The sequence below is a fragment of the Lagenorhynchus albirostris genome, chromosome 1, assembly GCF_949774975.1.
Source record: "Lagenorhynchus albirostris chromosome 1, mLagAlb1.1, whole genome shotgun sequence".
In the NCBI taxonomy this organism is placed as follows: Eukaryota; Metazoa; Chordata; class Mammalia; order Artiodactyla; family Delphinidae; genus Lagenorhynchus; species Lagenorhynchus albirostris.
In genome coordinates, this window is record NC_083095.1 from 64,068,426 (window position 1) to 64,080,457 (window position 12,032).

The 12,032-nt window shown below is 42.4% G+C and overlaps 1 protein-coding gene across 1 annotated transcript in view; it reads left to right on the forward strand.

The window, feature by feature from the left end:
* The first annotated feature begins 6,745 nt into the window (after positions 1-6,745).
* Positions 6,746-12,032, forward strand: part of SPTSSA (serine palmitoyltransferase small subunit A) — a 51,250-nt gene continuing 45,963 nt past the window's right edge. The window contains exon 1 of the transcript XR_009539599.1: positions 6,746-6,858. The gene's annotated coding sequence lies outside the window, so the exon portion shown is untranslated. The remainder of the gene's footprint in view (positions 6,859-12,032) is intronic.

A 12,032-nucleotide genomic window follows, 5' to 3' on the forward strand; every position in this document is an offset into this window, starting at 1 on the left:
GGAATTTTGGTACTGCTAGACCAAGGGTGCCTACGTGACCAGGCCCAAATAAAAACCTTGGGAGCAGGGTCTCTAATGAGCTTCTCTGGTAGAGAACACGTGTTGTCACAACTGGGGGAATTAAGTGTGTCCTGGTGACTCCACTGGGAGAGGACTCGTGGCGGCTTGTGTCTGGTTTTCTGTGGACTTTGCCCATTTGCCTTTTTCCTTTGCTGATTTTGCTTTGTACCCTTTCACTGTCATAAATCATAGCCATGAATGTGACTACACGCTGAGTCCTGTGAGTCCTCCTAATGAATCATTGAAACTGGGGGTGGTCTTGGGAACCTCTCCCCTGACCAAATTATAGGTTTTTTTTTTTTAATAGACTGAATTTTTTAAAAGCAGTTTTAGGTTCAAATTATAGTTTTTATATGTCGCTGGAGTTGTTTTGCATATTTTAATGTTTTTATAGCTTTATTAAAGTATACACATATACAATAAAATGCATATTAAAATGTACAGTTTTATTACTTTTGACATATGTATATACCCATGAAACCATCACCACAGTCAAGATATTGAGCATATCTATCACCCTGATAGTTATCTCACGCCCCTTGGTAATCCATCTCTTCCTCTGTACCCCCTCACCCCAGATAATCACTGATATATCACTATAATTTGCATTTTCCATAATTTTATATAACTAGAATCATGCAGTATATACTCTTTGTATGACCTCCGTCACTCAGACTACTTATTTGGAGATTCATCCATGTTGTTGCATATTATAGATAGTTGTTCCTTTTTATTGCTGAGTAGTATTCTATTGTATGAACTTCATATGGATTATACTACAATTTATTTATCGCCTGTTGATAGACATTTGGGATGTTTCCAATTATTGGCCATTACAAATAACACCGCTATAAATGTTCATATACATGTCTTTGTAGGGGCACATGCCTTCGTTTCTCTTTGGTAAACATTTTGGAGTAGGATGGTTAGGTTGCATGGTTGGTATATGTATCACTTTTTGAGAAACTTCCAAACTATTTTCAAAAGTGATGGCAACCCTTTGCATTCCTACCAGCAGTGTATTAGAGTTCCAGCTGGTGCACATCAACATTTGGTATAGTCTGTCTTTTTATTTTTTAAGTCTGTCTATTTTTTGGCTGCAGCTCATGGCTTGTGGGATCTTAGTTCCCCCACCAGGACCAGGGATTGAAACTGGGGCCTAGCAGGCAGTGAAAGTGCCATATCCTAACCACTGGGTCACCAGGGAAGTCCCTAGTCTGTCTTTTAAATTGTAGCCATTCAATTGGGTGTGTAGAGATTTCTCATTATGGTTTCAATTTGCATTTCCCTATTAACTAACTGATGTTGATCACCTTTTCTTATGCTTACTTGCCATCTTTGGTGAACTGTCTATTTTAAAATTGGGTCTACTTTGTTGGGTATGTATTTTGCCAATATTTTGTCTCAGTCTGTGGCTTGCCTTTTCATTTTAGTTAACAGAGCAAAAGTTTTACATTTTGATGAGGTCCAACTTATCAATGTTTTCTTTTTGTGTCATATTTAAGAAATCTTTGCAAAACCCAAGGTCACTAAGATTTTCTCCTATTTTCCTCTACAAGTTTTCTTTTTTTTTTTGGCTGCGCTGGGTCTTCGTTGTGGGCTTCTCTAGTTGTGGTGTATGGGCTCTAGAGTGCACGAACTCAGTAGTTGTGGCTCCAGGCGTGGGTTTAGTTGCCCCACGGCATGTGGGATCTTAGTTCCCCGACCAGGGATCTAGCGGCGTCCCCTGCATTGGAAGGTGGATTCTAACCACTGGACCACCAGGAAGTCCCTTCATGTACAAGTTTTATACTTTAGGGACTTCCCTGGTGGTGCAGTGATTAAGACTCCGCTTCTCTACTGCGGGGGGCACAGGTTCGATACCTGGTTGGGAAACTAAGGTCCCACGTGCCATGCAGCACGGCCAAAAATAATAAAAGTACAAGTTTTACACTTTAAGTTCCTACATTCATGTCTGTGATCCGTCTTAAGTCAGTTTTTGTATGTGATGTGGGATAAAGGTTGAGTGTTTTTTTTGTTTTTTTTTTTGTATATAGCTACCCAATAGTGTTCCTGCACCATTTGTTGAAAAGATTATCCTTCCCATTGAATTGCCTTGGGACCTTTGTTGAAAATGAAATGATCATATGTGTGTAGGTCTGTTTCTTGACTCTATTCTGTTTCATTGAAATATAGGTCTATATTTATGCTAATACCACATTGTCTTAATTACTATAGCTTTATAATAAGCTTTGAAATCAGGTAGTATAATCCCTCTAGTTTTGGTATTTTTAAAGTTGTTTTGGCTATCCTAGGCCCTTTGTATTTCTATATAAATTTTAGAATCAGATTGTCAATTTTAATTTTTCTACCTATGTTCTCAAGTGATGTTGTCCAGTACTTGTCCTTTCTTAGCTGTTCTTATCTGTTTCTAGGATCAAGGTTATATCCTGTCATAGAACAAGGTGGGGAGAGCTCTATTTTTCTGTGCTCTGAAAGATTTTGTATAAGATTGTGATGATTTTTCTTTCAAAATTTGGTTTAACTCACCTGTAGACATGCAAACCTTCAGGTCCCACTCCAGGCCATGGGGGGTGGGACCCAGCCATCTTTTTTTTTTTTCCTAAATAATTAATTAATTTTTGGCTGCATTGGGTCTTTGTTGCTGTGCGTGGTCTTTCTCTAGTTGCGGCGAGCAGGGGCTACTCTTTGTTGTGGTGTGCGGGCTTCTCATTGCAGTGGCCTGTCCTGTTGCAGAGCATGGGCTCCAGGCATGCAGACTTCAGTAGTTGTGGCATGCGGGCTCAGTAGTTATGGCTTGAGGGCATATTTGCTCCACAGCACATGGGATCCTCCCTGACCAGGGATCAAACCCGGATCCCCTGCACTGGCAGCTGGACTCCCAACCAATGTGCTACCAGGGAAGCCCCCAGCCATCTTTTTAACAAATCTGCCAGGTGATTCTGATGTGCTCTGAAGTTTGAGAACCACTATGCAGGATTGTTTATTTATTTTTTTATTTAAGTCTTTAAGCCATTTTGAGTTTATTTTTGTGTATGGTGTGAGGCTGTGTAATAACTTCTCTTTTAAAAAAAATTTATTTATTTGGTTGCACCAGGTCTTACTTGAAGCATGTGGGCTCCTTAGTTACGGCCAGTGGGCTCCTTACTGTGGCATGCGAACTCTTAGCTGCGGCTTGCATGTGGGATCTAGTTCCCTGACCAGGGATTGAACCCGGGTCCCCTGCATTGGGAAAGTGGACTCCTCTCCACTGTGCTACCAGGGAAGTCCCTGTTTTTTCTTAAGACAAGGAAAAAACAAGCCAGAGAACATTTGAACATTTATCCTAATAGGTACTTGCTACTATCTTTCCCCTGCTTTTGGTCCCTGTTTTTGGTCAGGTGGGGTGTGTTGCTGTTACTTCTAGGACAGGAACAACCCCAGCCCAAACACACTCATGGTGTGGAATTTTGGCTTTGGGCTTATCAGTGCCAGCCATGGCCTGGTTGTGTTTTTATCTTGATCCTATTTCTCAGCCAGGGCTGAGGGCTAGCTGTATCACAAGGCTGTGGGAGTGGTTTCGGAATTTGAGAATCTGTACTGTTGCTTCACCTACAGTGGGATTGTGAAGGTCACTGGCAAATACTTACAGATGATTCATCTGTACAAGGGATAGAAATACCTTGAGCTAAGGCCAGGGTTGGTGTTGGGGGCTGGGGGGGGGGGCAGATTGTAAGGATCACAGATCCAAGGACTGAGGAGGACATTTTAAAGGCCTGAGCTGGGGTGCTTGGGGTCTAGGATCAGGTTTGTTCACGATCATATCTATCAATCTTTTTTTTTTTTTTTTTTTTACTAGTCCTGCTTTTGGTCATATCTATCAATCTTTTTTTTTTTTTACTAGTCCTGCTTTTGGGATTATGCCTAGGACACATTCTCCCTTTTCTCCCCATTTATACATCTTTTATCTGTTTTTTATTTTTCAAGTATCTCATTGGTCCACTTGGAATTTATTTTGGCTTTAAATTGTATTTAATGTGTAAATTTGGAGGACACTAACATTTCATAATACAGTGTTTCCCATCTACTACATCTCTTCATTGTTAAAATCTTTCAGTTTTGGGGACTTCCCTGGTGGTCCAGTGGCTAAGACTCCACGCTCCCAATGCAGGGGAACCGGGTTCCATCTAGATCCCACATGTCACAACCAAGAGATCACATGCTGCAACTAAGAGATCACATGCTGCGACTAAAGATCCTGCATGCTGCAACTGAGACTTGGCTCAGCCAGATAAATAAATAAATAAATAAATAAATATTAAAAAAAATCTTTCGGTTTTTGTAACTTTGTAAAATTTACCACACGTTTTCAAAGTTTACTCCTAGGTATTTTTGTTTTCACTATTGCAAATTGTATCTTTTGTCCATTATATTTTCTAACAGGTAATAGTTGGAGGAAAGCCACTGATTGTTGTAAGCAATTGCTGTATTTTATAACTCACTACCGTGCTGAACTTGGAGTTCTGATAGTTTTTCAGGTGACTTTCTTGGGTTTTCCTCCTCTTACCTGCAGGTGGCCCTTCTCCATTGCTCTGCAGGATATTGTACCGCCCTGTTCCTCTGTGAACACGCTCTTTGTTGCCCTTTTTACTTCTTTTCCTCTAGACCTTTTCATTCTCCAAGTTTCAGTCCCTCAACCATTCAGTGCATAGTCTCTTCCTTAGAATGTTCATCCACTTTTTCAAAAGTTTCAGTCTCAGTGTTAATGATTCCCAAGTCTATTTTGAGCCTTGACTCTAATTCTGAATGTCTAGAGGCACACTGGATTTTCCTAGGACCTTGCAAAATCTGCTTATCTAAAACTGAACAGGGACTTCCCTGGCAGTCCAGTGGTTAAGACTCCAGGCTTCCACTGCAAGGGACTCAGGTTCGATCCCTGGTCGGGGTACTAAGATCCTGTATGCCACACAGGACATGGCCAAAGGAAAAAAAAAACCCGAAAACCCCAAAACTGAAAAAATTGTCTACTCTAGGATTCCTTTATGCCTGTTGTGGTATCCACTTCCTAGCTGTGTAGGCTTAAAATTGAAAACTTTTCTTTGTTTCCCACTTCCACTTAGTTATCGAGTCTTTTTTGGTTTTTTTCCATCTTCCTTTCAAATGTCCCCTACTTATCTATCATTTTCCTCTAGTCACACTGAGTCCAGGTCATTTCCATCCCTTTTGGACCATTACAACCACCTGCCAACTGGTTTTCTTGCTGCCAGTCTCCCCTTCATTCATTAGTTCATCAACATTAACTGAGCTCCTCTCTGCCTGGGATTGTGTCAGGTGCTAGGAATTTACAGACAGGGGCCTGCTCTCAACGAGTTGAGATGAGTGGCGAAAACAGGTTAACAAACAATCACAATATTGTGTGGTGTCGGCCATGGCACAAATGTAACACCAGGTGCCACCAGAGTACAGAAAAGGAAGGACTCGGGACAGCTCTGGAGAGGAGGAAATGTTTGAGCTGAGTCTTACATGATTGGTATGAATTGGCCAGGAATTCAGCCCTCTGAGGTTTTAACTCTTTGTTAGATCAAACTCTTCTTTGGGAAAGTTTTTTCTCTGAATACAAATTTTCCATATATCTTATTTATTTATTTATTTATTTGTAGTAGACTTTAAGACTCTTTAAGTGCAGTTATCACATTTCAATCATTGTAATTCAAGAATGGAATCAAATTTCAAGCTAACAAATGGGTAGATGTACTAAGAAACTAAACCTCAGGTACAAATCCTTTCCTCTGCCACAGCTGTATAGTCATATCCCAAATACTATCTAGATTGTTACTATAGGATTCTGGAAATCAACAAGGCTCTCATGGATTATGATGCTGTCTTAGCCCATCCACAGACCAGTAATGTGACAAAGTCAGGTTTATTAACCCATTACAATGAGGGAGCCTACTCACCAGAGGACCAAACAAAGTATAGAGTTAATACAGGACCTGAGGGACATCTCTGGTGGTCCAGTGGTTAAGACTCCACGCTCCAAATGCAGGGGGCCAGGGTTTGATCCCTGGTCAGGGAACTAGATTCTGCATATCACAACCAAGACCCCTCGTGCCACAACTAAGACCTGGAGCAGATAAATAAATAAAAAAAATTTTTAAAAATACAAGATTTGAGGGAATGGTGGAGATAAAATTTCAAAGAAGCAGTGACAGGCTGAAAGCAAAGCAGGGCTCATGTGGTCAGTGTCAGGCTTAAACTGCTGAACTGAGCTCAGAGTGATGTTTCCCTGGAAAGTAAAAGTTTAGGTGTGGAATGTTGTGTCCACAACTCCTTTTCTGAAGCTTTACACCTGGGTTGTAAATCAAGGCTGCTGCTCTGTGTCAGAGTGGCTTGGATTCCCAATCAGGAATGGAATGTTTCATTTTTATGGATATAATTTCAAATAGGAAAGTTTCTGATAATCTATGATTTTAGGGAACAAATGCTTTCAGTGAGTTAAGAAAGCAGGAGTCATGCAAAGAAGGGTGTGATTCTGCTACTTTACAGCTGTAGTGTGTCACGGGGAGAGAGGCTTTTCTTGTTATTTTGCAGCTGCCTTTAACTGTGTCTGTTATCCTAGCCTGGGTAATGGCAAGGCAGATTTAAAATTTTCTCAGTCCTACCAAATTTTGACTTTTTCAGTGCTCACATCACAGTAAGGCAGGATCTGTCGACAAAAGGCAGAGAGGGGTCTGATGAAGACGGGTGCTCCTCTGTGAAGCCTGTGATTAATAGGCCGCCATGCTCCCGGCCTCAGCTGCTTACCTCTGTAGAAGACTGGTATGTGATCATCTGTTATGAATCCGGGCTGTGAGCTTCTTGAGTACCGGGCCTTTCAAAGATTCCCTTTGTCCTCCCAGTTCTGGCATACAATGTTGAATGGACTCACAGATGAGTCATCAGGGTTGCTCACCCCTCAGTTTTTACTGATCTGCCACTCTTTCAACACATCCAAGGTGGAGGTAGGAAGCACCAGCCGTCCCCTAAGCGGTGTGTCCCTAGAGTCCCAAGGACTGTAAAAGTGCTTTTGACTCCCGGTGTTGCTTGATCAGTGAAGGATGGCAGGGGAAGTTATTTGCATATGTGTCAAAATCCGACGACTTCACACAGAGCCTTAAGTCATGTTCTGAGCTCCTTGCAGAATCCCTGGCCCAGCCTTTACGAACAAGGCCTCTTCTTTAGCTGTGCAGGTGTAGTACCGAAGCTCCCTCCAGGCGTAGGCTGTCATGGGAAAGTGAGATGATCCTTTTCTGGAAGATCCTTAAAAAAAAAAATGCAAACAGGTACGCAACAGTCATGGAGTTTTCAACTCACAGAGTTTAAAAGGAGCCGTCTCATATTTAAATGAACTCTTAGCCTCAAACTAACTTCATTGGTGTGTAATCCATCTGTGTTGTCATAGGAGTAGCTCACATGAATCTCTTTAAAGGCGTTCAAGTTAAATCCCTTTTTCTTGGGTTTTCAGTTGCCCGGTGCTTGACCGGGATTCCTGTGCATGTGCAGAAATGTCAGCTTTTACAGGGTCTCTAGGTGCTAGGGCCACAGTGATTTCCTTTCTCCTTTTACTGTAGTAAGCTGCTTTCTAAAGTAACTTCAGCTTCTGGTTTAGAATTATTTTATTGAATCAAATATAGCAGTCCCTGCTTATTAACCATCTGTATCCACAATGTAACCATGATATACCAGTTGCCAGGTAGTTTTCCACTATATAAAAATATGATAAATAATTCATAGGGAGAATCATTATCAAAATATAGCTTGTGCCTTCGGTAGCTTTTACCTGGAGATCTCAAGAGAACTCTACACAGATGATCCAGACTAGCACAGAAGGTACCTTTTGCCATGTGTCTTGAATAAAAGAATGGTCTTCGGGGTTCCCTGGTGGCGCAGTGGTTGAGAGTCCGCCTGCCGATGTAGGGGACACCGGTTCGTGCCCCGGTCCGGGAGGATCCCACATGCCGCGGAGCGGCTAGGCCCGTAGGCCATGGCCGACTGGGCCTGCGCGACCGGAGCCTGTGCTCCGCAACGGGAGAGGCCACAACAGTGAGAGGCCCGCATATCGCAAAAAAAAAAAAAAAAAAAAAAAAAAGAATGGTCTTCATCTTTAGGTAACGCATAAAGCTTTGCTCTTTATCACTGCAAATCTTGGAATTTTTATCAAGTTATTTTTATATAACTTTTTTTTTTTTTTTTTTTTTTTTGCGGTACGCGGGCCTCTCACTGCTGTGGCCTCTCCCGTTGCAGAGCACAGGCTCCCGACGCTCAGGCTCAGTGGCCATGAATCACGGGCCCAGCCGCTCCGCGGCCTGTGGGATCTTCCTGGACCGGGGCATAAACCCATGTACCCTGCATCAGCAGGCGGACTCTCAACCACTGCGCCACAAGGGAAGCCCTATATAACTGTTTTAAGAATAAAATAGTATTAAAATGCAACAAAATCAGTGTTTCCCTCCCCTAGCCATGTTGCTACTACACAGAGGCATCTCCTTCTAATGTAATTGTTTTTTCTGGTGTTCACCTCTATCTAAATAACATGCTTATACCATGGATTCTTGACTCATCAACCTTAGATCACGGTGTTTACTTTCTCTCTGGTCAGCAAGGACCTAGAGCTCTCTCATATCCTGCCACCTCTCAATATGAATGTAGTACAGCCTTTCTTTTTAAAGTCAATATTAAATGATTACATTATTATGCCTAAACTAAGCAGTGTAGGATGGTTACAGTTCCTTTCTTCTACATTGTATATATGTATATTTTTTCTTTTTGTGGTACATGGGCCTCTCATTGTTGTGGCTTCTCCCGTTGCGGAGCACAGGCTCCGAACATGCAGGCTCAGGGGCCATGGCTCACGGGCTCAGCTGCTCCGCGGCATGTGGGATCTTCCTGAACCGGGGCACGAACCCGTGTCCCCTGCATCGGCAGGCAGACTCTCAACCACTGCGCCACCAGGGAAGCCCTCTACATTGTATTTTTACTGGAGGTATAATTTGCCTTTACTTCCTGTTTCCTGCAGGGTGGGGAGAAAGGGAAAGTCGCTTGGCTTTCTGGGGTGGTGATGACACCTGGTGCCAAACAGCTTCTTTTTTTTTATAAATTTATTTATTTATTTTTGGCTTCGCGGGGTCTTTATTGCTGTGCGTGGGCTTTCTCTAGTTACGGCGAGCGGGGGCTACTCTTCCTGGCGGTCCGCAGGCTTCTCACTGTGGTGGCTTCTCTTGTTGCGGAGCACGAGCTCTAGGCGCACGGCTTCAGTAGTTGTGGCACGTGGGCTTCAGTAGTTGTGGCTCGCAGGCTCTAGAGCGCAGGCTCAGTAGTTGCAGCATGTGGGCTCAGTAGTTGTGGCTCGCGGGCTCTAGAGCGCAGGCTCAGTATTTGCGGCATGTGGTCTCAGTAGTTGTGGCTCGCGGGCTCTAGAGCGCAGGCTCAGTATTTGTGGCACACGGGCTTAGTTGCTCCGCGGCATGTGGGATCTTCCTGGACCAGAGATAGAATCCATGTCCCCTGCACTGGCAGGCGGATTCTTAACCACTGCCCCACCAGAGAAGCCCCCCCAACAGCTTCTTAACCAGCCTTTTAACCAATTCTCTTGTCCCCAGCCTCTCCTGTCACTCCCTCAGCCCTCCAGCAGAACCCAAGATCCCCAGTTCCTGACGTGGCCCCAAATTCTCATCTTTGGCTTTTCCTGTATACAGGATACAAAGAGAAATGACTGAACTGAGGAAATCATCGTATTGGAAATATTTCAAGATTTTAAATACTGAATACAGGACTGATTGCTATATCTTATATTGCTATATCCTAGTTCAGAACCTCATCATCTACTACCTGAACTACATTTCACGAGCTATACCCTGTTTAACCCTAGAGTCTTACTGAGTATTAATAGATGTTCTACAACCACCATCACAACAAAGATGCTTTGGTCAGATGAGTTTGGGATACACTGCATTGTGCAAAGTTAGGTTACTGCAGGACATCTAAAAGCACCTAATATGCTAATATGCATTATGACTCCCCAGGAAGACTGTCCTCCCCCGCCTTTCTTTTGATCAGAATACCAGTGTTCCTTGGAACATGTTGGGCAACCCTGAACTTGGTCATTTCAATAACTGCCTAAGGGGGTTTTCCCTGTCTCCAGTCTCTTTCATCCTAAACCCGTGACTTACATTGTTGCCACACTTTTCTTTCTAACTCACAAAGCCAATCTTGGCACTTAAGTTCTCAGAAAGCTTCCCCATTTTCATGAAAAATACAGTCCATCCTCAAGATCCTTCATGTTTCAGCCCCAGCAGATTTTCCTACCCACTCTTCCAACCTTTCCTCACGCACCTGCTCGTTTCAGTCAAATCAATCAAGAGTTTTACCTCAGGCTCACAGAGTAACTGCAAAGTCCTGTTCCTGCTCTTCCTTCACCCAGAATGTTCTGTCGTTACTTTTTTTTTTTTTACTTCTTTATTAGAGTATAATTGCTTTACCATGGTGTGTTAGTTTCTGCTTTATAAAAAAGTGAATCAGTTATACATATACATATGTTCCCATATCTCTTCCCTCTTGCGTCTCCCTCCCACCCTCCCTATCCCACCCCTCTAAGTGGTCACAAAGCACGGAGCTGATCTCCCTGTGCTATGCGGCTGCTTCCCACTAGCTATCTATTTTACGTTTGGTAGTGTATATATGTCCATGCCACTCTCTCACTTCGTCCCAGCTTACCCTTCCCCCTCCCCGTGTCCTCAAGTCCATTCTCTAGTAGGTCTGTGTCTTTATTCCTGTCTTAACCTGTTGTTACTTCTCATCATCCTCCACGAAGGCCTCCCTGAACCACTTCCTTCCCTGGGCGCCACACACATTGGAATGTAAGTCATTCCCTCCCTTGTGCTCCACCGTTTAGTCAGTGATTCTGTTAGACTTAGTTCATTCAACCTTGTAGCTTGTTGTCTCACTGGTGGAATCTAAGACCCCTCAGGATAAGACAATGTCTTTTTCATTTCATAATTCTAGCATGTGTCTTGTACTGGGTAAATATTCAATGAAAGCTTGTTAAAAAAAATTAGAAACAGGAGCACTCTTTGGAGATCTAACCTGAAGCAGTAAGAGATGGCTATATTAATATTATTGAGGAGTTGATTTCTCAATTTCTAGGTTATCCGGCACGTTATCAATTCCGCCCCCCCCCCATCTTTTCAGCAGCTTCATCTCTTTCAGATCAGGGTAAAAGGAAACTGACAGTGAGATTACTGTAAGATTTTCTGTATTTATTTAGTAATTTAAAAAATAAATATTTAATTGGAAAAAAGGTTGAACTTGGGGTTTTAGGTTCCATTAATTTTATTCATGTATTCCTACCCCTCACTGGCAAAAGTAATCAAGATCTAATTTTAGGGATTTTTATTTTATTTTAAATTTTTATTTTTATTTTAAATTTAGGGATTTTAGTTCCTTGACCAGGGGTCGAGCCTGTGCCCCTTGCAGTGGAAGCATGGAGTCTTAACCACTGGACCGCCAGGGAAGTCCCTGAATAACTTCTATTTATCTTTCATGCTTCACCTCTATTTATTCAACAAATACTGACTGAATGTCTGATAGGTGCTTAAATGTCCCATCCTCAGGGAAGACTTGTCTGATGTCACAGATCAGGTTAAGGAGCTCCTGTTATCAGGTAAACCATGTTCTTCCCATTAGAGCACTTATCACCATGGAAGTTACATAATTAAAAAATATGTCTATCCCACTAAAATTAATATCCATAAGAGCAGAGATAATGTCTAATTATCACTGTGTCCCCAGTGCCTAGAATAGTGCTTGGTATATAGTAGGTGCTCAATAAATGTTTGCAGAGTGCACAGACATAAAAGGATTTAATGGAATTGCTTATAATCTAGTTGAAGAAAGACAACATTTTCACATGCAACAGATGTTTACAAAGCAATGTTAACAAGGAAGTGGTTAGAATA